Genomic DNA, 26123 nt, shown 5'->3' with positions numbered 1-26123 from the left:
TGTGTGTGTGTGTGTGTGTGTGTGTGTGTGTGTGTGTGTGTGTGTGTATGGATGTATGTATGAATGTATTTTTGGTTTCTCAAGATAGGGTCTCTATATGAAGCTCTGGCTGTCCTGTAACTCACTATATAGACTGGGCCGGCCTTGAACTCACAGATTTCTACCTGCCTTTGTGTCCCAAGTGCTGGGATTAGAGGTTTGTGATTCACTGCTTAGAAGCTGGTTGCATTTCTTTTCTTATAAAAAAAAAATAGTGGCAGTGTTTCTAGAGCTACTGTACAGATGTAGCCCATGGCAGCTCAGAATACTAGGGAATTCCTGTTTCCTAGTAATGGGAACAGGAACTGTCTCTGACATGAACTTAGTGCCTGGCTCTTTGCTCACTTCCCCCTGATGGAGAAGCAGCCTTGCCAGGTTACAGAGGAAGACAATACAGCCAGTCTGATGAGACCTGATAGGCTAAGGTCAGATGGAAGGGGAGGAGGACCTCCCCTATCAGTGGACTTGGGGAGGGGTATGGGAGAAGATGAAGGAGGGAGGATTGATAGGGGATGAGGGAGGGGGATACAGTGGGGATACAAAGTGAATAAACTGTAATTTATAAAAATATAACTTTCAAATAGTAAAAAACAAAAACAATAGTGGCAGTGTTTCTTCCTCTGTGATTCTTAGTTACTTTTTGGCAAGAAGAAAGAATGCTAGAAACATGGGAAAACCCAATGAAAATTTCTGTTTTATTCTGCATGATGTTTCAATATAAAATAATCTAGGTTAAATCTTGCTTATAAATACTCGACTCTAGAATATTTATCAGGTACAGGATAAGTTTTATATATTTTAGTAAATAGCAACATTTTAGACATGAAAGCCATCCCCAGGTAGATTGAGAGAATATTGAATTCGATTTTGTTAGGAACTTTTTTTTCTGAATTGCTTACTATTTTGGAAAACAATGTCACCAGTAGCAGTGATATTTGTGTTATTTATTTTCCCAATGCAGGATGCGTGTGTCAGCCTTCATTTTCACTTGTCAGCTTCCCCTTGATTTTTATGGGTATATACAAAACCTATTTAGCCCTTATTTCAAAATGTCAAAAATAAAGAATGGTGTTGACAATGTTTAGTAAAATATTGCCTAACATTTCTGAACTGGACTTCTTCATTATTTACATAGGTGTATGCAGCTGGCTTATTTTGTCTTCCAGACCATTTAAGTCTGAGCATTTACATACTGAAATCTCTTTTTATTGTTTATTCCTATTCCGGTTTGGATTATTTATATTTTTAAAATGTCACCGTAGATGATATTTTCTACCTATTTAATTTTTGCCTATCAAAAGTGATTACTCATTTTAAAGGACGTCTCGTGATGTAGGATTCACCAGGCGGCGAGTGGCACACTCAGAGTAACAGTCCACAGAGGATAGGAGCATGTAGGGCTGAGGAGAGTGTGAAGGCTGGGGGAGTGGTGCGGGGGTTCCTTGCGGAGGAGCACATTAACTAGTCGTAGGGTACAGTGGAGTAAATGGGAGCTGTGGTCAGAACAGAGCAGGAACCGTGCTCTGGGGGAGGGGGGGCTGAGAGTTGGGGCTCCCTTGAAGAGAGATGTCATCATCATACACTGAGCTGTGCAAGTAAATACCGCCCTTTACTTTTTGCTTCCCTCCCTTGGCTTTATGCTTTAGCCTCACCAGAGGGAAACACAAGAGAAGCTGATAAGCCATGCCCGCATGCCATCTCCTCCCAAGATACAGATGACTAGGGTGGAAAAGATCGGGAAGGAGGGACCATGTACGTTTAGGGTGGGGAGCATGGGGTCTGTTGGGGTTTTGAATCACTGTTCCAGAGGACAACTGTAATCTGTTTTGTCTTCCTCTAGGCATGTGCCAGGCTTCTTTCTAGCTCTGCTCTGAGCCTGTGTCTGGGTACCTGACCACTGCCCTCCCCTTCCTTTAATTCTCTTACATTTGACACGTTGTTGTCTGAGCCTCTCATTCTGTTTGAACTTTTTCACATGTACCTTTCTAAGAATATGAATAGAATTTCTGATTCCGTGTAGACCTGAAGTCTTCTTTATTTTGTTGGGGAAATTGATCTGGGATCTGTCTACAGAGGGTTGTGCAGAGATTGGTCCATTGTCTTCTGCCAGCCCCTGTTGCTGATGAAAAGGCGGAAGTGTGATTTTATTCATTTTTTTAAGAGATCTTCCAATATCAGCACTTCAAATGCTTTTGTCCTTTCCTTTAGGCATTCTACAACGCTCAAATGATCCTTTCAGGTTTTTGTATAAGGTAGTCTCTTGATGCGATCTTCTGCTTGGAACATTCTTTTAGTTTTAGGATATTTTCTTTGTTCTAAAGAATTCAGGATGGGGCCTGCCAGAAGGATAAACATGGGGTTTGCTTTTCTGTAGAGTGAACCACCTCCCTCACGCTATTCCGTCTTTATTAATATACACATGAATCCTGAAATGTTCTCCTTGGGTGAATTTTGTAGTCATACTCTAAAGATTGTCATTAACTGGTGTTTTCACATGCCCTTTGGCTTGCTTTTATATATACCAAGTACTATTGTTTGCTCTAGAGAGACAAAAAGCCTTGTACTAACGTGTTAATGTGCACATCAGTAGAATATTTCCCATTTCTCATATATTTCCCTTTTGTGTGTGTGACTTAGTGGATTCATCTTTGACTCTCCTGTGTATCAACTGAGCTGTTGACTAAAATAAGAGCCATAGATTCTAAAATGATTTGGATGTGATAAAATGCAAACACCTGCCTTGGGGAAGAAATGAAAAAAGAAATTTTGTGTGCATTCTAGTAGTAGGTTTTCAGCGGCTACATTGTTGCACCAAGATCAGAGTAAGAACTGAAAGTACCTCACGTGCATGCATAATTATTAAGTTATGTGTGACTCTAGTATTACAGTAAATATTTAAAAACCGAGTTTTCTAGAAATGCCCTTAATATAAAGTAGTGTAAACTCTCAACTAATGAAAATATGTTAAAACTGAAAGTCTTTTGTTAATCAATGGTATATTTAAGAGCTTTCTGAAGACCTGAATTCCATGAGAAGCTTGGGCAAGAAGTTGCCCGATTCTTTTTATGTGTCTGGCCCTCAGGCCCTGCTCCCTGACCATATCAATATGTAATAGCTTCCGGATACAGCACCATCTGTGCACTTTCCCCCAAGAGCCAAATACGTGACGGTGAGAACATCTTCACTCCATAGGTGTCTTTTACTCTCATTAAAGACAGCACTCTTTACCTTATTTGCTTATATAATACACTTTTTTCTTTCTTTTTTTTTTTTTTCTCAGCTGAGACCTCAGTAAGTCACCAGTATTTTCACTCAATTCACAGACTTACATATTGCTGTCCAGAGTCTTCGTAGCAGGATGGTATCAATATTGCCAGGAAAATATATAGTCTTTAAATGTCAGCCATACATAATGTGCCTGAAATATTAATGCTTATCAGCTCCCAAGATGTTATTCTTCAGAGAATGAAAGCTAAAAAGCAAGCGATAAAGCATGCATGGCCTCTAGAAGAAAAGCGTAGGACTAAATGGCTTTTTAAGTCTTAGAAGTTTGCCATCAGCTTACTTCCAGGTTTGCATTTGCTCAGGGAACATAAGGAGTCTGTCCAAGGTCACCCCATTTGTTAATGACAGTGTTTGGATTTGAACTTGGGTGTCAGTGTTTCTAAATCCTTGGCTCTATTCTTCGAGGGTTTTTTCAAAGCTAAGAACGGCTTTGTTCCTTGCGGGAAATGTGTTCTTTAAAGCTCATTTCTTAAACTGTGATGGAAGTATGATCATCTCCTCCTGAAGAACAGGGAGGAGCCCCCTTAGAGCACTGCTGTATGTAGAGACGGATGCATGGTCCTGGGTGCTCCCGTCGTCCTCAGCAGCAGCGTCATAAAGGGACGCATGTAGGGTAGTTTTTGCAAAACTGTTTGAATAGGAAATCTTGAATATGTCAGGAACTCATAGTTAGGATTGTGTGCTTGCATAAATTGTAAGAAAACCTATCCAAACACTAAGGTAATTATCGATCTTGGTTGCAAGGGCCTGACCCAGAGCCTCGTGGGTGTCCTGTCCCCACCCTCTTCTTCAAAATATCCCTGGCTAGTGAAAAGATACTTCCATTTAACATGGTCTCTGGCCTAAAAGTCCCTTTTTACATTTTTAGCTTGTATTGTCTTTTGTTTCTTTATTATATTTTATCTCCAGAGATGATCTATACATTTTTGAGACTGGAATTAACAGCAAATTAGAAGGAAAATCACTGATAACCGACCAGCAGTCACAGTGAGTTCTGGGTTGGCCTTTTATCTCTGCTGTTTCCCTGCTTCCCCCACTGACCATGCCATAAACGCAGTTTTGTACAGCTGGCATCTTTACACCAAATATTCTACTCAAGAAACTTCTTCCTGCCACTTGCAATGACGTCATATTCTTCCTCTGTGGGTACATATCATAACATTTAAGCTGTGATGACTGTCTGCTGCAAACCTTATGGGAGAAGAGAGAGTCAGTGTTTCCAGACAGGAAGTAAGTTAGAATGTGTACATTTTGAAAAACATACTGAATCATTCTCTAGCCAAGGCTGCTAATACAGCGAAGTCTCTGACTAGTTTGTGGCAATGCTCATCTGACTTCAGCTCTCTTAGTACTGGGTATCTTCTTAAGTCAGGTTTTTTTTTTTTCTTAAAAACTTAACTAGTGATTACTTTGTTCCTTAAAACCCCTCTTTCCCTCTTTTCCTCCTTCCTCCACCCCCCCCCTTTCTTGTTTTGTCCAGTTTTCACATGTGTTTCAGACATTGATGAGCCCATTACTCCAAAGGTTTCTGCAAGGTCAGCTGGGACCTTCGTCCTCAGTAAGTGAGAAGCACACAGATAGGCTCATAAGTTTAGGTGGATTAGTTATCAGTGTGAGGGAGAAGAGCTTCTGGTAGTTTGGTAGAGTAGGGAATGGGACATGAATGATGGGGCAGAGAAGAAAAGAGGGAAGTGAGATGCTTAAGGAACAGAGTGAAAAGCAAGCAGGGCCGAATGTGTTGGATATATAGATTGTCTTTAGGATCTTGACAGAAGTATTATAAGGTGGAGTTACTGTCAAGTAGTGAAATAGAGAAGAAAAGAATTGGAGGAAATTCCAGTAAGTTTTATATTGACACTGAACAACAACAAAATGTGTTTAATAGTAGCTTAAGTCCCTGGGCTTTTCTTTGCAAGGCACAGAGTTGGGGACCATGGCTTAGTGCCATTGGTTGGGCCTAGTAGTGGTATTCTCACCAATATCTGTATTAGAGGTACAGAGAGAAGGGGTTTAGAATGGGAGGTGAGCCACCAGTCTTCAGGAATAAGAGTAAATTTTGGCTATGCTTGTGCAGGTTTTTTTTATTATTTAATTTGTAATGATGGAAACAAAAATATACCTAAAAGCGAAGCCTCTGGAAAAACCATTTGTTCTTCTCTACCTTTTATTCTTGCTCAGACTTGACACTGGCCTCCTACCTGGCCTTGCTTTTCAAAGCTGGGTCTCTAAAGACATCCTTGTTGACAACAGTTTTGTCCAAGGGGAGGTCCACAGAGCACCTTGTGGGCATGAGGGGATTGTCGTTATAAGATTTCACAAAGGACTTGTTCTTTTATCTTTTGGGGATTTTGTTCTTGCCCATGGCAGCTGTAACTTTTCAGGGATAGCTCCATCCACCAGGGCAGGGCTCTAAGTTCTGTCTAAGGTGCTATCATCAGTATTCTTCACAATTACAGCTTTGTGTCTGGAGTAGCGTCAGGCCAGGACCAGCACCACTTTCCCGGGTTTCATGAACTTGCCCATTTCTGCCAAGAACAAAGACTAGGAGCTGCTCGGAAGTTTGTAAAGTGTAAGGCCGACTTCATGCCAGTCCAGGTCCTGCAATTTAGGCCCGCGATTTAGATTGCTGGCTGCCGACCAGGCCACACTGCCCACAGATTCTGCTCAGAGGGACGCTACTTGCCCCAAAGCCGCCAGAGGCTTAGAGTCTGAAAGAGCCCAGCAACCTAATGTGCAGGGTATTTTTATCCAATGAAAAATACTACCGAGAGGCTGAGGATGTATTTAAGTTGATAGGGTGTTATCCTAGCATGCACCATGCCATGGGTATGAACTCCAGTACTGTATAAAACTATTCATGATGGGGGTTTCTTCTAATCACAGACCTGGAGAAGTGGAACCATGAGAATAGTAAGTTCAAGATTATCCTCTGCAACTTAGAGGTTTGAGATTAGCCTAGGATATTAATACACTGCCACAAAAAAGAAAAAAAATAAATAAAAATGTCCGAGAAGCTGAGTGGGTGAAGTGTTTGTTGGTTATGTGTGAAGATGTGAGTTCAAATCCCTATAACATAGGTCAAATCAAGTTGCAGTAACATGCGTCCATAGCCCCAGTGATCCTACTGCATGATGGGAGGAACAGAGAGGAGGAGAATACTCAGAAACTCCCTGGCAAGGTAGCCCAGCATAGGCAACAAGAAACAATGTAAGAGACCCTACCTCAAATAAGGTGACATTGAAGATTGACACTCAAGTTTGTATTACGGCCTCCATGTGTGGTATAGCATCACACATATGAATATGTATCACAGATATCATACATGCATACACCTACACACAAAAACTTAATAAGAAATGAAAAAGTTGATAAGAATACAGAAAAGGCCATGAGTGCTATAAACTTAGGTATGCTATAGATTTGTCTCTAAAGAATTTTAAAATTCTCATTCTCTGGTTACTTCTTGCATCCATGTTTTTTCCCCCTAAATTTGGCTCCGTTGTGTAGGTCTTACCTTAGTTTCTTGCATCAGGACCATATCCTGCACAAGGTCAAACTCGCCATGGCCTCCTCTCATTGTGGTCTAAGTCACCACGTCTTTGTTAATCAGCTGCTTTCAGAATTCTCTTGGACATTCTTGTATAAATAGGAGGTTCTGTTTTCCATGTTTAGGCTAGAATTCTGGTCTACAGTATGTCAGAAGTATGGCAGTAGCCATGTTTTTAAATCCCTTTCTCTCACCTCTTTCTATATTTGAGGCATGAAATAAATGGATGTCTGAGTAGTTGCTGTCACTGGAAGTACCAGCCTTCTTTCTTTTCTTTCTTCACAATGCTGACACTGGAAGAGCTGGCTTCCAGGCAGAACACTGCTGTGGAGGTTTACTTCCAACACCAAGGAAACAATCTCTCCCAGAAATTAGCAACCTCTTTCTCTCGGGGCTCTTCTTTTCTCTCCCATCACTGTTCCCCTCCTGTCCTGCCTACAGCAGATGGGATCAAAGTTATCCCTAAAAGGCTTTCAGGCTCCACTCTACTCTACTTCCCACCCAGGCAGAAAGGCTTTTAAGTAATTTGAGGCCTTTTGCAGGTTATATTTGTATGGGTTGTATTTTCATGTATAACAACTCAGTAAACATTATCTAATTTTTTTTGGTTGTGCACAAATATAATGATGTCCCTTTATAGTATGTGTTTCAAGGACACAGGTTTCTTTTTAAATTAAAGTAAGTGGTGCCTAACAGCTGCTGTGCTCAAGCAGTGTTTTCATGTCAGTGAGTGTACCTGTTCCCCAGGTCTCATCAGCATTCCGTGGTACCACACACTTATACAACACAATATAACCTTAAGTGTTTTTCCTGTAGAACCTTCTGGTCTCTGCGCGCACTTGACATTAAACTGTTCATCACTGTTTATCTGCAGCGATAATGAGCAGTAGCTTCAGGGATATTCATGGAAGTCTCTCTTGTCCTTGCATGTGTGTGGCACACTTTGTTCTGGCACAGCTAAGCAGCATGATGCCTGGCATGCTATTAGAGCCAACGTGGATGATATTTCCATCTTGATGCCATGGTAGCTTGTTTTTCTCCATTGCATCTTTTGTTAATACACTTCCTCTCTTGTGATTTTATTTTTTTATGAGAATAACAAAAAATAACTATTTTTTACAAATAAAATATTTACTGATAATAAATCACAAAGAAATTTAACATGATTTTGGCACACAAAACCAATAACAAGTTGGTTATTCAATACCAAACTGTCAGCCCTGAAAATATGTACATAAAAGTAACAGTGTATGGACTGAGCAGGATGTGTTTAGATATTCAGTACTTCATTTTGTTGTTGTTGTTGTTGTGACCAGAAGATATGGAAGTAGGACCTTAGCTTTGCCATCACCAGTGGGGCCTGGGGACAGTTAGTAGTTTCAGGGGACTCTAAACTCTAGAGTTCTCAACCCACAAGTCCAGATAGCATAAGGAGTATAAGCCTTGGCTCTCAGAAAGGAATGATTACAGAGTGTCGAAACCATGGAATACTATATCCCTTCACCTCTTTCCCATGTGTCTTTTCCTAAATTGCCACGTTATTATTGCATTTTCTGTCTTTTCTTGTTCCCTCTCCTCCAGGCTACTAGTTCTAGGAGGCATTTTTTTTTTTTTTTGTGACTACTACAGTTCATGTGGAATTATATGTGCATTCATTCAAAACTAAGCATAGTTGTACAAATGTGTGTTCTTTTGATGTAGGGGTATGTCAGTTAGAATAGTTGGGAAAATAACAGTTGCCAGATCATTTTATAGAGGTGATTTAATATTGGAAATTAATGATAAATCTATCAAAATTGTAAAGAAGAAATGGGATCTATTGGCAATACAGAACTTACCACAACTTCTGAGCAAATGAGACGAGGTGGGAGTTGGGTATCAGACCCAAGATGTAAGTTTCCTATGGGAGACAGAGAGCTACCCACTGGAAATGGAACCTAGGATCAGCTCCCCACTCCCAGTGGTAACTGGTACCATGGAAAAGACCCACAGAGAATAATAATAATGAAATCAAAGACGTAGCCGCTTTTGTAAATGTTACATAAAGCAGAGGAGGGAGAAACAGAACTACCCTAGTCTTTCCTCTGCAATGATTCAGTCTCCTGTTTGTTTCTCATCAGCTTATTGACATTAAAACTCAGTCATAAAGGATGTGTGGAACCTGCCTTCTTTCTGCAGGGTTTGGTTTATGTGCAGAAGGCTGGGGAAGCTCAGGAAAGAACCTAGCACAAAAAGGCCCAGATCTTCTCCTTAACTGGGCTTCAGAGAATTGTTCTTAGTGTGAATGGTGTCCCGGATGTGCTTAGCTTCCTTTCCACTTTAGATTCTTTGCTAAGAAAATGATGGACAGGAGCCTGCATCCTACTTGTAAGGCAAGATGCTGCGGTTGCTCCACAGTTTGCTTGCTTTCTTCCATCCCCTTACTCATCTCTACAGGAGTTGGGGTGATTACATCTGGTTTAGGGGCTTCAGGAAATTCCATTGTCTCCCTGTTAGAGTCTGGGGTGGCCTCTCAGGCCCTGGAGGGTTGGCCTCCCTTGCTCACTCCTTCTGACTCTGTGCTATCTAAGCTCACTCACCTCCCTGATGCTTTCCGAGCTCTCCCTTTGCTGTTATTTTTCTCTGTTTCACGAGCGTTTTCCCTAGGACCTCTTCTCTTACCTTCTTCACCTTTGCTCATCAGTTGTTTCAGTGAGAGTCTCTCCTCTGTTTAAAAGCTCCTTCAATCCCAGCACACGCTTTGTTTTAACTTTGTCCTGTTTTATAATGATTACCTCTGATATAATTTAAAAGTGATGTGTGTGGGTATGGTATTGACAAGGTGGACTTACGATGCTCAGACTTTATCGATTAGATTTGGAATCACATGGGAGATGTCTGTGTGATTGAAGGGATTTCTATAGAGATTTAACTGAGTACTGCTGCTCTTGCAGGAAATTTACGGTTGTTTCCCAGAACCCATAAGTTTCTGTAATTCCAGCTCTAGCGTCTCCAGTGTCCTCATCTGGACTCTCTAGGTATGATTCACATTCAGAGTAAACATACACATACAGGCATGCAGGCTAACGCTTATACACATACCACAAAAAAGAAATACTTAAAGAATGAGTTTTTGGCAAAGTGCAAGTGAAAATATCTTCAATTTCATTTTTTTTTCTATATATAATATAGTTACTCAAAGGTCATGATTTCCTCATGACATTTTATTGAATGTTCCAATATTATTCTTTAAAAAAGGTTTCACTTATATAATAAACATAAGTAAACTAGATCTGTGGTAGTAGCATGGTTATTCAGCCAATCAAGGAATCGTCTGAACTCTCTTTAGATGGGTATGTAAGGAGACAGAGGACTTGACTGTTTCTTACTTTTCAAGTGAAGATTGTAGTCATAATGGCCTGAAAGATTTAGTAATTATTCGTAAACCTTCCTGGTACTTCGGAAGGCAGGCTTCATGCTCATGTATTGGAACTTTTGGGAGAACATGAAAAGCCACTGATGTTTCAGAGGCATTTTTTTTCTTTTCCTTTGTGAAGTCTTTTTAAAAGATGACTTTTGCATCTAAATGTCCAGGTTCCCTGTGCCCACCATCCTTATCTCCTGGGAGTTTCTTAAAGCTTCTCCTTGCTTTGGTGTCTGAAAACTCTTACAGGAAAGTTCGACTACATCGCTGCATTTTGCACACAGATGCAAAATATTAATGGTCTGTGACTCGGAAGTTTATATTTTAACTTGCAATGCCTCTGAAGGAGAGGATGAAACAGCACAGTGGAGAGAAAACTGCGGGTGTCTGAGCCTGTGGCCTCTGCGTGTTCTGGAGGTAACCTCTGGACACTGAGTCTCTGAGGAGCAGCGTCCCTTCCCGGAGCACTGCCTCAGTGCTCCACCTGTCCTGTCCACAGTGTGGTTATTTGAGGCGGGGCATTGCTTCTCTGGGGGACTGCCTAGAAAAGCAATGAGATCGTAACGATAAGCAGAGTCCTGCATGTTCTAAGGGGATCGGCACCGAAGTGTCTGTCCTGACAACTCACGTTGCAGTTGCCGCAGACCTCTACTTTCCTTCTGCTCTTTCCTCACACAGCTTTTTACTTGGGGACCACTGTTCTCTTTCATTGGATTTGCTAGAGTTCTTGAGTTGGTGGACACTCTGGGACCTTAATCACTCTACTCATGGCTACTTCTGTTCTGTGCAGATGCACTTTTTCCCTTGCTTCCATTCATTCTTATAAAAAAAAAAAATCTGATGAAAGGAGATTATAACCCAATTAAGTAGTAGTTTAGAGTAGTAACTGATAAGGTGGTCTGGATCACTCGTGGTGACTTTATTCTTTCCAGACAGCATGAACTGAAGTAAACTTTTAGAAGCTGTCTTTTCCTATGTCTTAAATGAGTACACAAATCCAATCTGTCCTGCAAGGCTGTTGCTAATGATTAGGTTAAACCTACAGATTATGTAGATATAAACAAAGGCTTTGTAAGCCTTGCCCATTTTTATTCAACATACAAGTAGAACAGTGGACAAACAAATAACTATAAGCTTCCAGGACTGAATGGATAATTATGAAAGATCCTGCAGGGTTGGGATTTCTCATGGAAGGCCTCTGTCGGGAGGCGAACGCTGAACTAGATTGGAAGTATTGAATTTGAGGAATAAGGAGGAGGCTTGGTTCCTGTACTTAAGCAGTGGTTCTTGAATTCTGGTGTGCACTGAAGTCACCTGAAGTGCCCTTCATGGTGGGTATTCAGGACCAACTGCCAGGCATGCGGGGTCAGCAGGTTTGATAAGCGACTCAGGTACACTCTTATAAGCACTGGAGTTTTGACTAGTGGCCACACTAAGATGCCAGAGGCTTACTGGGAGGTCTTACAGAACCTGGCACACTGTTCCGGTGAAGGAGCCACCCCGGCGATGACGTTTTGGGAGTTGGAAGAGCTTTTGTATCTTGTGTCTGTTTCTTGGAAACTTCAGTCTATTCCTTCCAGCTTGTTCTTATCAAGATAAAATAACCAGTCTGTCCTGTTCTTAAAATCATTGGCTTCTGTATCTGGAGAGATACCAAAAGACTTGTCAGTCTTGTAGCTTATGTATTTCATCACATGTTCTCGTTCTAAATATGAATCTGTATAGTTTATGTATCTATACTGACATGATACTTGAAGAGCGTTGTTCTTCGTTTATGCTTCCTTTGGCCACTCTTCCATGCAATTAAATCCAACTCAAGTTTACTTTTGAGTTTTACAAAGCATGCCCACCAAGAGTTTCAGCGTTTGTAAAGTATTTACAGTGGTTTTCCTTGGCATTCCAGAGGTATTCCAGCTATTTTTCTGGTTTGTTTTGTTTGTTTGTTTGTTTGTTTTTTAAGGCTGCAATTTCTTTTTTTTTTTTTTTTTTTTTTTGTTAGGCTGCAATTTCTTATACAGTATATTCTCACATACCAAGTGATTTTTCTTAAACAGGGTTGTTAAGTCTGTCTTATGTCTTTTTATTCATTGGAGTTGGTAGTATATTTGGTAGTACTTTTATCACTTAATATTTGAACATTCTCAGCACTTTAATTTTAGTATGGCTAAATGGAATGTGTAAGGTACAACACTTTGCTTTTAGTACCTTGTATTACCTTAAGTGTTTTGGAACTGTAAAATCCTTGCAGATAAATAGCTGAATTCATCATATTTCCTCAATCTTGAATTTTTACCGTGGCTCCAGCATTTCCTTTTTAACTATCACATTGGATGAAGGAACACATGATGTCAGTCAGAGTGTGGCTTTGTGTTCTTCGAACTTGTGTTGCTTAGATAGTTAGACTCTTAGGTAGGTACCCATAACTTTGCTTGGATAAAAGCATAGATGCTCTATAACATTTTCCTGTTATGATTAATTCAATGGTGTAGTGTGATCCCAACAGTTAATGTTCAGTCTTTTGTAATAGTAATAATCACCAAGATTCTAAGAACATTTAAAATTAAATACTCTTTCCTCTATAGGTGCACTTCGTATTGATAGTATCATTTGGAGGGCTGCTGGAGGGGGAAAGCAGCATGAGTGTGTGTTGGGTGTGCGTGTGTGTCTCTGTCTGTGTTGAGAGTGGGTGCAGAACAAGTCAAAGGTGTTGTGTGCTAGGCTAATTCTTTGTGCATTCAGCATCTTCTGACTGCCCCCTACTGGGGCAGAGGTGAGGAGAATGGAAGACAAACAGTGAAGACAGCTCTGTGTGTATTCCTATCTCCCAGGACAGGCAAGAGTTTAGAGTTAACTGCCTGAGGAGTCTATTCTGATGTCCTTCCCTACTTGTTTCTATTTTCCCTCGCTGAGAGGGTCTAACTCTGGCCTTGGTTGGTGGCAGCAGCTCCCTTCTTTCCAGTTGGCACGACTTCATGCCATTACTCTCCCCCATTAGTGCTTATCATACACAAGTGAAGAGAAGTGCAGTCACGTAAGACAAAATCAATCCTTCATAGGTTGTGTGTGTTCCTAGTGTATGCACGTGCAAGTGGGTGTGAGCACATGTGTGTACATTACCTCCCCCCCAACACACCTTCAATATGATCTGATGGTGAGGGGGAAGTCAGTGTTTGTATCCAATCTGGCCTCTCAGTCTTTTCACCAGATATGAAGCTCCTGTACTCATCTTTTACCTGAGCTCTCCATAGTCTTGGATGTAATTGAAGTGCTTTGTGATATTTCCCAGGCTGGAAGGACAACATATCATGTGATCCCAATGGTCTTCTTTTAAATTTTTTAAGTTATACCACTCCTAGGCATATACCCAAAAGAGTCTCAAGTCCACAATAAGGACATTTGCTCAACCATGTTTGTAGCAGCCTTATTTGTAAAAGCCAGAAGCTGGAAACAGCCCAGATGCCCCTCAGTGGAGGAATGGATGCAAAAATTGTGGTATATCTACACAATGGAATATTACTCAGCAATAAAAAACAAGGAAATCATGAAATTTGCAGGTAAATGGTGGGATCTGGAAAAGATCATCCTGAGTGAGCTATCCCAGAAGCAGAAAGACACACAGTATATACTCACTCATATAGACATATAATATAGGTTAAACCTACTAAAATCTGTACACCTAAAGAAACTAATCAAGAGGGAAGACTCTTGCTAAAATGCTCAATTCCTATCCAGAAAGGCAAAGAGGATGAAAAAGGCAAAGAAGAAGGAGAAAAGAGGGAACAAATCAGGAGCCTGACACAGAGGACCTCTGAAAGACTCTGCCCTGCAGACTATCAATGCAGATGCTGAGACTTATGGGCAACCTTTGGGCAGAGTGCAGGGAATCTTAGGAAAGAAGTGGGAAACAGTAAGATCTGGAGAGGACAGGAACTCCACAAGGAGAGCAACAGAACCAAAAAATCTGAGCACAGGGGTCTTTCCTGAGACTGATACTCTAACCAAGGACTATGCATGGCGATAACCTAAGACCCCTGCACAGATGTAGCCCATGGCAGTTCAGTATCCAAATGGGTTCCATTGTAATAGGAACAGGGACTGTCTCTGACATGAACTGATTGGCCTGCTCTTTAATTACCTCCCCCTGAGGGGGAAGCAGCATTACCAGGCAACAGAAGAAGACACTGCAGCCACTCCTGATGAGACCTAACTGACTAGGATCAGAAGGAAGGGAAAGAAGACCTCCCCTATCAGTGGACTTGGGGAGGGGCATGCATGCAGAGGGTGGAGGAAGGAAGGGATTGGGATGGGAGGAGGGAGGGAACCACAGGGGGGATACAAAGTGAATAAAGTGTAATTAATAAAGAATAAAATAAATAAATTCAAAAATAAAAATAAATAAATAAAATGTTATTTATTTTCATTTATTACAGTTTAGTCACTTTGTATTCTGGCTGTGACCTCCTCCCTTATCTCCTCTCAATCCCACTCTGCCTCCCTCTTCTCCCCCTATGCCCCTTTCCTAGTCTTATTAAGGGTCTTATTTTACCTGGAAAATGAGGGTGGAAATGAGGGTGGAAAGTCACTGTATCCCAACAGCTCTCTCTTAGTAATTTTTTGGTCTCCTCTACCAAGTTTTCTTCAAAGTAACAGTTTCCTTTTGATTAAAGTTTGTCCTGCCTACAAGTTGTATAGGGTTAAAGATGGAACAGAGATTGAGACAATGGCAAATCAATGTCTGACCAACTTGAGACCCACGCTGTGGGAGAGAGCCAATCCCTGTCACTATTAATGATTCTCTGCTATCTTTGCACACAGGAGCCTAGCGTAACTGTCTTCTGAGAGGCTTCATCCAGCAGCTGATGGAAACAGATGCAGAGACCCACAGCCAAACAATAGGCTGAGTTTGGGGTGTTCTGTGGAAGAGTGGGAGGAAGGTTAGAGGCAGCCGGATGGGTCAAGGACTCCACAAGAATATCTGCACAGTAAACTGACCTGGGCCCATGAGGGCTCATAGAGATTGAACCACCAACCAAAGAGCTTGCATGGGCCAGACCTAGAGCCCCTACACATATGTAGAATATGTGCAGTTTGCTCATCATGTTGGTTCTCTAACAATGGGAGTAGCTGTCTCTGACTGTTACCTGCCTTTGGATTCCCTTTTCTCTAGCTGGGCTGCCTTGTGAGTGGGGGAAGATACACTTAGGCCTGCTGCAGCTTGAGGTGCCAGGGTGGGTGGGTATCCCTCGGGGGGGGGTCCTTCCCTTCTATCAGAAGACAAAAATAAGGGGATAGGAAGAGAGAGGGTGAGACTGGGAAGCGAGGAGAGAGGGGGCTGGGATCAGGATGTGAAGTGATTAAATAAGTAAATAAATATAAAAAGGAGAAAAATTACCACCTCCTTTAATGTTTCACACCTTATTTAGGCCAGAAATCTTGATCATCTATAGTTTTTAGTTCTCTTTCAACTCCACCTGCGTAAAACACTACGTAGGCTTTGATGGCTTCCATGGATCCAGAGTCCCACCTTGGGCTGTGGCTTAGGGAGCTGGATTCCTGGTGCTGCAACTTCTGCAGTGTTATTTGGTGACTGACGTTGTTTTGGTTTTGGTGCCTAAAGTTGTTATAAGAAGAGCTTTTTTCCAATATGTTGTTACCATGTTGTGCTGTGCTATAACTAGCAAAGTAAGCATACTCCAGACAGTAGCAGTTGAAAACTGACTTCCTCTCATCTATAAGAAAGCTGACTTTCATGATTGGCATTTCCTTTGCCCTGATAGCATGGTAGGTGCTGAGGTACCATGGTTAATTTAATTTGGCTCTGACTGTAAAATCATGATGGAAACTATGTGTTGAACTATAATTTATAAATTATGTAAAAGCTGAACAAGAAAGTATGTCATGTCCATACCCAGAGGGTTGATTTTCATCAGAGTGATTAAAATCACCAAGAAGATGAGGGCATTTGAAAGAGGTCTTGAATAAAAATGTATTGACAAAGGTCATGGTTTCAAGCAGGTGAGCGAAATGAGTGAGTAAAATAATGGCCAGAGCCAAGACAGTAAGGTAGTGGCACTGTGTTTCTTGTTAGGATTACAGTGAAGTGTGTATTGTTGAGGGGGGTTAGAATTGGAAAAGCTAAAGTTTGGGTGTGCCTGCTGTGGTGGAGGACTCGAGACTTATGCTAGTTATAGAGGAGCTGTAATGGAGTGCAATCCATCCTCCGGGAGACCTGAGGTCCGACGTGACAGCCTGTGTAGGTGAGACGGAACATGGATTCTTAGTCCCTTATCTAATGTGGCATTGGATAACTCTAGATTGCAAACATTAGACTTGAGTTCCTGGCGTCAGACTGAGTAACAGGATACTTTGAGTATAGATAGAAAATGAAAATTGCCTTTTTTAAAACCAATATTGCTTTCCTTGCTCATAGTTGAGTTCCACCCTTCTAAAACGTTTCCCGTGTTTAATGTGACAGTATAGGATATCCCGTGAAATTTCTAGCTCCTTCACATAATTGAATGTGGCTCTGACACTGTCTGCATCATAATGTATTCTTAGACAGGAAACTCTTAGAAATCAAACACAGATGCACACAGATATATACACTTCATTTATTGGAAATAAGGAGTTTGATAATAAAGAGCTCTGGTTCTTAATGGATCATTATGTATCCCCTTTGGGACCAAGGGTCCATTTGTTTTAAATTGTGAAATCATAAAAGAAAATGTTCACCATTAATTTTAGAGGATAAACTTTGATGCGAATGTGACATCCAGCTCAGTTACGTCTGATTGTGTCTCTGTTCTCACTGATTGATTTTCTTTTGCTTTTATGACATCTGATGCCAGACTGTACCCAGGTTTACCCCTCAGGCGGGGATGGTCCTATCCCTAGGGGGCCAACTTTGGGTTGAGTTTGAGTTCAGTCCCACATTCATCTTGGCACCCAGTTGCCTGGAAACTGGATTACTGTCTTACTCATCCACGAGCCCTTCTCTGCTGGGCATCCACTTTCCTTTCAGACACACGTTACACATCCTGAATTCTTTGCTTGCCCTTTTTGTCAGGCTCGTCTTCTCAGAATGATTTTCAAGCTGGCTAGTCTTCACCTGGATTCTATTTTCACTTTGAACTTTTGCCTCATGATGATGCCCGCACCTGCCTTTTCATCTCACAGACTCATCTGCTACTTCAGATCTGCTGGTAGATGCATGGCCCCCTTTACCACCTCTTCATTAACTAGTATTCCTTTTCTCTTGCTATTGTACTCTGATCAGCGTGAACTTCCAAGTCAAGCCTTTCTCTATTCATGCCATGCCACTCAGTCCTGTGGTGAAGCTAACATTCGTCTGTCCAGTGTTATAATCTGGCAGCATCACATCCCAAGCGACTAAACGTAGGTTAGAATAAGCACACATTATGTTACTTGTTCTGCATTAAAAAAGTACTCTCTGTGTCAAATTGCCCTCATCACTTTATTATGACCATAATATCCGCTACATAATTTCAGGTCCAAGTTTATCTACATGTGGCAGCCCAAAGACTGAGGAATTTTTAAAAGGTCTTACGTGTTTTCATAGATTATCAAAGGACACACTGGAAAGCCCTGGATGAAATCATGACTATAAGTGTTTTTCCTTGCTTATCTCTGATTCATTTCACCCTTTTCAGGAAGAACATTTCAATATATAAGCTATTAAGCAAACAAACTTTAATAATTTCATGCATGTGCCTTAATGCATATTAATGCAGTAATTAATCCATACAAGTGACTTAATCAACAAAAATAATCTGTAAAATTAACCCATTAACCCAACCAGTAAATTAATCTAGCAGTTATCGCATCCACTGGATTTTAATCCATTATTTCTGGGCAGAGATTAAATTAATCTTAATTCTGTCTTCTCATCTTGTCCTTTAGAAGGCTTTTTAAGTTGTGACTTGATTTCCTTATGTAGGCATCCTCCTTGACTGGGAAGCCACTTTAAATGCCACTGAGGTGGTAAATAAGCAAATGTATGTTTATTGGCCTTAGGATATAGAGAACCTACAAAAAGTTTGCTCTGTGAAAAGAAGGAAATAACTCCTAGTTATGTAAATCCTCTATCACCTAGAGAGTAACAGGAAACTGCAGTGTTTATCTAATGTACAAACATAACTAAGTTCTAAACAAGCATTTAAAATCAAAATAGTGACTGTCACTTACTCTTAATTCCATTAGCTCAGGGCTTCCTACCAAAAGGACAAATCACTTACAAAACCACTTCTCTATACTTCGACGGAGCTCATAGACAGTGCCACTGTAATCAAATGATGCAGTGCCCGACAGATATAAGGAAGGGAAGCTAAATTTATAATGCTACATGCTCGCCAACATGTAATTATCCACAGCCAGTTTAGAAGACAACTATTGAGATGCACCTGTGCATATTCATATACAATGAGGTGGTATGAGTCAATAGTGAGGGCTCATGCATGTGTATTGCAGCAGAAGTTTGAATTCCATGGTGGGTCAGCAATGTGCTTCCATAAACCAGAAAATGGCTAGTGGTAAATTTCCTAGCAAAACAGACTTCTGTTGGTTAATCCTCTGATTGCTCTTTTAAAGTATTTTTTTTTTTAATGTATATGCCAACTGACGGGCAGAGTGAATAGAATTTTATGTAAGAAGTGGGAAATAGTAAGAGCTGGAGAGGACAGGAACTCCACAAGGAGAGCAACAGAACAACAAAATTTGAACACAGGGAACTTCCCAGAGACTCATACTCCAACCAAGGACTATCCATGCAGATAACCTAGAACCCTGACAATACAGCCACTTCTGATGAGAACTGATAGACTAAGATCAGAAAGAAGGAGAGGAAGACCTCCCCTATCAGTGGACTTGGGGAGGGGCATGCATGCAGAAAGGGGGGGAGGGTGGGACTGGGAGAGGAGGAGGGAGGGGCTTATGGTGGGATACAAAATGAATAAAGTATAATTAATAAAAGTTAAATAAAAAAATTAAAAAATGTGTATGTTAAAATCTTGCTTATGTTTATATTGGTGTAGGTTGGAGTTAGTTTAGGAAGCAATCGTAAGTGAGTTTCCATTTATTTGATTGTCCTAGGTAGGTCCAGGGATCATCTAGAAGTGTTGTCTTTTGTTTAGTTAGTGCCAACCAACTCCTCTTTCATTTAGGAACTGTGGATAGATCCAGAGGCCTCCAGAAAACCACAGAGGGAGGAAGGGCGTGACCTTCTTAGGGACCTTCTCTTCTAGTCCCTGGGCAAGGAGGGCTCACTTGTGGAGTTGCTGTCCTGGTCAGGAAGGACAAGGACAGTTGGCCCTTCTCATCCTCACTTGTTGGTGGTTGTTTGGGGCTGACCCTCGTGATTCCCATGTGAAGAACAGCCACAAATTGGGTGATTCTAAGAACATGCCTACTCTGTAGTGCAATGCTGTTTTCTTTGAAGTGTTACATTTTTTTCTCTCAAATACAAAATTTGCTAAAATAAACTTCAAGGTTGACTTTAACGTTTACTGTTTGGTTTTAAAAATAGATAATGTAGGTTATTATTTTGGGTTTTTTTTGTTTTTTTTTGTTTTTTGTTTTTTGTTTTTGTTTTGTTTTTTTTTTTTTTTAGAAATGTTCATCTTTAGGCCTAAATGAAAAAGAAAGAATGACTTCCTCAAAGGGATTCCTTGGGTATATGTGGCACATGTACTGTGTAATAGGAGCACTAGGTATGACACCAGAATAACCAGAATTCGGGAGTATAAACTCTCTTTATGCTAATTATTAGCTGTGAGATGCTGGGAATTTTTTTTCTTAACCTCTTCAAAATGCTCTTGTCGTTTTACATTTAAGTTCATTTGCTATTTCAATATTTGGCTGTATTCTTATTTTCAAGATGCTATGGCATTTGAAAATCTGGGCACTTTTGGCTCCTGTTTCCCTTTAGCTTTGTCTCTGAGATTCATAAATGTAGCTGATATTTTAGTTTAAGGTCCTCATCTACCCAAGCCTGTGACCATTGGAAACCTTGCTTTCATTCTGCCTGCACCACACTTAATAGATAAAATTAGGCTAAACCTGCACTCCTCACAATTATTTTTGATCTTATGTAATAAAACCTACTTGAGGGAACTATTGAACTACTGGAGATTCACAATAAAGGAATTGTCTCATAGAGTCAAGGGCAGGGTGAGCAGCCAGACCTCAGGAACTCCTGGTCTCGGGAACCAGCAATCCTTGAAGAAAAGTGGTTGAGTGTCATTTTCCTCCCTGGCTGTCCAAGTCTTGGTACTGAGGTCTTGCTTGCTTTTGCTCCTTCCTGTACTTGATAAGTAAGCAGCCTGGGGCTTACCATGTTATCATTTTACCTGCCATCATGTTGGTTCCCCATGTTATTGCTAGTTCCTACCAGAGAAAACTCTGATCTAACTCAGAGGTGAGAGCTCAGTCATGCGCATGAGTGGCTCAGAAGCAACGCCTGTGTCCAGGCAGACGCCCCATGCATGTATGTTTTTAAAATTCTGAACAGCATTACCCCCTCTGTTCTTAATTTGTGATGCCAGCATTAGCAGACTCTATAGTGCTGGTGGGGGTGGAGGCCTGTCTCCTCGCTGTCTCCTCTTAGCCTTTGTTTATATCTGACAGTAAGTATCAGATTATTTATTGGCTACACGGTTTTGGTCTATTGTACTGTTCCTGTACACAGGGGAAGTAGAGCTGCAGAGTGAGCAAGGATATAGTTCTGGGAGCTGTCCTTGGAAGAATGGGGTCTGGTGAATTTCAGGCAAGAAAGAATGCAGAAGGTACTTGGGTTTTGTTTTTGTTTTTGTTTTTGTTTTTTTCAGGTACCTTTTGCACTCTGCATTATGTTAGTTGTATCTTGAATGCTAGAATGCAGTCAAGGTGAATGTTACAGAGTGCCATGTATTCTGAACACAAAAACCATTGTCTTTACCAGAGAAGCTGTAACCACTTGCAGAAGACCGTAGGCCCGTTGACTCATCAGAGGAGGGGTCACTGAACCCTCAACTTGTATTTCTGGCACCCGTTCCTGCATTTTCCACTCAGCTGTATATAATTTCACTCTAAGATCAGGAGACCTAGTTGTTGTGGATAGTGCTAGAATACCTAGTGTGGAAGGCTAACTGAAGAGGGGATCCTGTATATGGGGAAGTTGGCATCCATTTGGGCATGAGACTATGGGGGTTCTTGAGAACCAGTTTCTCTGGGTAGCCCTAGCTCTCCTGAAACTTCATAGATCAGGCTGGCCTTGAACTCAGAGCTCTGCCTGCCTCTGCCTCCCAAGTGCTGGGATTAAAGATGTGGTCCACTGCCTGGCAGGTGTTTCGGTGGTGTGGTTGTTTGGAATTTTGTTTCTGTGCACAACCCCTCACCCATGCTCTGAAAATAAGCCCAAAAAATGATTGATTTCCCAAGCTGGGCTTTTTAGAATTCTGCTTTGCTTTGATTATCTGTGTTCTAACTCAAGGATTCAGACCCTTGTTTGTATCTCTTTAGGGAAATAGTACAACAGTGAGAAATGAGGAGTAGCATTTTGTCTCACATTGAAGGGCGGGGTTGGCTAACCCTTGTTTTGCTTCTGGACAGTGATTGTACATTAGAGTCACCTGTGGAAAGAATCAGTGAGGATTTGTCATGAATTGGATGAGCTTGAGGGAAAGGTAGTGATTTATGACTCCCAGCCATGGGATTTCAACAACTGGGTGAATTCTGGTAGGTTGAAAATACAGATTGAAAATACAGATTGGATAGTAGTAGCATTTGAGGTGACTTGTGATTTTGAATTCTTTGTGGGACTGATTATCTTGTGAAGACCAAATGTAATTCAGACTGAGTCCCCAGAAAGTGTCAGAGGTCTCCTGGTGTTGCTGATTTGGGCTGCAAAGGGAGTTGTTACGGTCAGTTCCTTTTGGAACAGGATTCTATCAGTATACCTATGAAGAAAGCAAGTTACTAGATTTGAGCCAGTTGGAGTGGCAGGTACATTAGGGGCCCTCATTTGGGGACTTTACCAGTAAGCACTCATGCTTCTGAAGTAGTGATCCTACTATTTGTTTTTGTTGTTGTTCTGTTTTGTTTAGTTATTTTTTCTTTTTTTAATTTTTAACATTAATCATAGGTTATTTACTTTGTATCCCAGCCATAGCCCTCTCCCTCATTCCCTCCCAATCCCACCCTCCCATATCTCCTCCCTGTCCCTTTTCAAGTTCACTCATAAGGGAGGTCCTCCTCCCCTTCCACTGATCCTAGCTTATCAGGTATCTTCAGGACTGGCTGCAATATGCTCCTCTGTGGCCTAGCAAGGCTGCTCTCCCTTGGGGTGGGGAGGGGGAGGTCAGAGAGCCAGCCATTGAGTTCATGTCAGAAATAGTCCCTGTTCCCCTTACTAGGGAACCCACTTGGAAACTGAGCTACCATGGGCTACATCTGAGCAGGGGTTCTAGGTTATATCCATACATGGTCCTTGGTTGGAGAAACAGTCTCATAAAAGATCTGTGTGCACAGATATAGTTGGTCCTTGTGGAGCTCCTGTCCTCTCCAGGTCATATTAACTCCCCCCTTTTTTCTTTTTTATTTTTTTAATTCTTTATTAATTATACTTTGTTCACTTTGTATCCCCCCTGTGGTTCCCTCCCTCCTTCCCTCCCAATCTCTCCCTTCTTCAACCCTCTGCATGCATGCCCCTCCCCAAGTCCACTGATAGAGGAGGTCTTCTTTTCCTTCCTTCTGATCCTAGTCAATTAGGTCTCATCAGGAGTGGCTGCCTTGTCTTCTTCTGTGGCCTGGCAATGCTGTTTCCCCCTTGGAAGGAGGTAATTAAAGAACAGGCCAATCAGTTCATGTCAGAGACAGTCCCTGTTCCTATTACAATGGGAACCCACTTGGATACTGAACTGCCATGGGCTACATCTGTGCAGGGGTCTTAGCTTATCTCCATGCATAGTCCTTGGTTGGAGTATCAGTCTCAGGAAAGACCCCTGTGCTCAGATTTTTTGGTTTTGTTGCTCTCCTTGTGGTAACTCCCCCTTCTTTTATATGATTCCCTGTACTCTGCTGAAGGTTTGGTTATGAGTCTCAGCATCTTTGGTACACTGCTAGGTAGAGTCTTTCAGAGGCCCTCTGTGGTAGGCTTCTGTCCTGTTACTTGTTTTCTCCTACTTCCAATGTCCATCCCATTTGTCTTTCTTTTTTTTTTTCTTTTCTGGATTTTTGATATGATGTCCATTTAGCAGGATAGCAGTGTATTTACTACTATTGGGCCTGTGAGCTCCTCATGCAGGGGTTGTTGGTCAGGTTTACATTGCATATGCTTCCACCTGGGAATGTCCTTTGCACATTGGCAACAGGAAATAGGAGTCAGGATATACTGCTCTTTTGTATTGAAATAGGACTGAATTCATTTTCGTGTTTTTGTAGTGAAGAAATGAGTTCTTCAGTGAACTACCTTTTGAAAAAGCCAATGACATCATTTTTAGTGGGGAAAAAAAATTATTTGGGCAAATGGGATTTGGGTGGTTTTGTCTGTTTTGTTTTGAAATGGCAATTCTTCTGTTTGTTCCCATAGGTACTGGATCTCCCCTAGCATAGGTAGCATAGGGTCTGTTGCCATTCTACTCCCACTTTCTGCAAATGGAAGACAATGCTGGAGCCCCCACTGACTTTAGGGCAGGATGGTTGAATAAGATCAATTTACAGATGAAGAGTTTTAAACTGTATGGATGCCACAGCATTTTTCTTTAACAGTTACCTCAATTGGAGGGTAACTTACGAGATCAAATGTCTAAATGCTGACCATTCTGGACCCTTTGTGAGTTCATACTTTTAGGAATTATAATTATGATTATGTAGGCACGTGTGTGCGATCCCTTTGCACACTTCTTAATATTTATGTACCTTCAGTATTTTACTGTTTTACAGATGATTTCAGTCTTAAAAACTTTTTTCCAATCAAAGTGCTGTTGACAGAAAAATAACTTTCTGATGGCATGAAGTAATTAAATTATTTGTTCAAATGCTCTTCTCCTTCATAGGTCTAGAATTACTTTAAGCTGACTCTTTCCCTACATGTCTTTGACACACTAAACAATTTTCAATTATTTTTATTTGCATAATGTATGTACATATGTATTTAAATTTTTCCATGCACAGAGAAATGAGACTGCCTCTTATAAAATGATTTATGTTGCATATGTATTTTCTAGCCCGAGTGAGGCCACTCATCTCTTCATTTTGGTGCAGTAAAATCGTTTTTCTTTTATAGTAAGTTGTTATTTCTCTTTTCTTAGATTTTCATTAATTTTGAAAGGAGAAAGCTTTTCACAATGTTCCAGTCCCTTACTTTTATATTTGAGAGTGGCATTCCCCTAGCAGTCACCATGTGCGCTTTTTCTCCACAGGCTGCCCTCTGTTAACCTGTTCTCCTAGCACTTACAGTATAAAGGGATCTATGATCTTCTGCAAAATTGCTTTCGTTAGAGAAAGATGAGTTTCTTCACAAGTTCAGGGTTTGGCCTCTGCTGAGATGAAAGTTAGAAGTGAGTTTCAGATGATTGAAATTTTGTGGCAGTAATTACAGTGGCTTAATATAAAACAGCTACACTGCCTTTCGCCTTGATGAGTTATTGAAATATTTCCCCATCTTTCTATCTCTCAGGTCCATTAAAAACATTTTATTTTATTATTGTTAAGAAATTATGTGTATGTGTATGGGGGGGGGTATGTGGTTGCTATTGTGAACATGATTGTTCCTCCAGAGACCAGGAGAGGCGTTGGATACCCTGGAGCTGGAGTTTCAGGAGGTTGTCAGACACCTGATATGAGAGCTGGGAACCAAACTCTGATCTTCTGGAAGAGCAGCAAGCACTTCTAATGGCTGAGTCAGCCCTTTATCCCTCTCAGGTCCTATGTACTCCATGAATGTTATTTGTCTGCCTTTGAACTACAAATGTGATTATAAGTTACGATGAAAGTTTTTAAGTGAAGGTACTGTTTTCAAAGACTGGGGTGTTTCTCCTCTTCATGATACAAATGACATACAGTTATATTTTTATTAGGAAAAAGTAGAAACCAAATCTCAACATGGTAAGGACAAAATACTGTGCTTTTTGAAGTAAAGGTTTAATACAGAACTAAATTGCTGAGGGCTTACATAAGGGTGTGGTGTTGGGCTTTGTATTTTCCTTCTTTCTTCTGTTCTTTCTTCCTTTTTCTCTGTCTCTCTTTACCGCTCTGTTTCTCTGTCTCTGTCTCTCTTTCACACTTTATAAGACAAAGAGGAGCTGATTTGGGATTTAGAGTTAGGGGGAAAGGGAAACTGACATACTTATCACTCTTTCTCTCTCTGCTTTTCTCCCTCCCTTCGTCTCTTCCAGCAGATGATGTTTTTCTCAGTCACTCTAATTTTTGAGCCAAAGTCTCTCACTGAATTTGTAGCTAAGCAATGGGCTAGCCTGGCTGGCCAGTGAGCTCCAGGGATCCGCCATTCTCTGCCTCCCAGTCCCGGTATATAAAAGCTTGCTATACTACCTGGCTTTTGCATGTGTGCTGGGACCTGAACTCAGGGTTTTCTTGCTTGTGTGGTGATCTACTTACTGAGCCATCTTTTCTGACCCTACATAAGGCATATCTCTTAACACATCTTCATAGTTTCTTTTTGAGTAGCCTACTAGTAGTGCTTTAAACTTTATTTTCTCCATTATGTAGAAAGTGTCATGGTGTTATACTATTCTTTCTGTTGCCACTTATATTCTTAAATCCTCTCCTTCTGTTTGTTTATCACAAGTTCTGTTGAGAGAAAAGTCTAGTTGCTTTCCTTAATGGTCATCTGTTTAT

The 26123-nt window shown here is 41.0% G+C and overlaps 1 protein-coding gene and 1 pseudogene across 8 annotated transcripts in view; one reads left to right on the top strand and one right to left on the bottom strand.

Annotated features, from left to right (window-relative positions):
• Positions 1–26123, top strand: part of Cadps2 (calcium dependent secretion activator 2) — a 486122-nt gene that overhangs the window by 17727 nt on the left and 442272 nt on the right. The window lies entirely within an intron of this gene.
• On the bottom strand, positions 5444–5847 carry LOC129677500 (60S ribosomal protein L27-like; annotated as a pseudogene).

Source organism: Psammomys obesus, unplaced genomic scaffold (assembly GCF_907164565.1).
Source record: "Psammomys obesus unplaced genomic scaffold, mPsaObe1.curated_primary_1811, whole genome shotgun sequence".
NCBI lineage: Eukaryota > Metazoa > Chordata > Mammalia > Rodentia > Muridae > Psammomys > Psammomys obesus.
The sequence above is the reverse complement of the archived record's forward strand: the minus strand, read 5'-3'. Positions and strand labels throughout refer to the sequence as shown.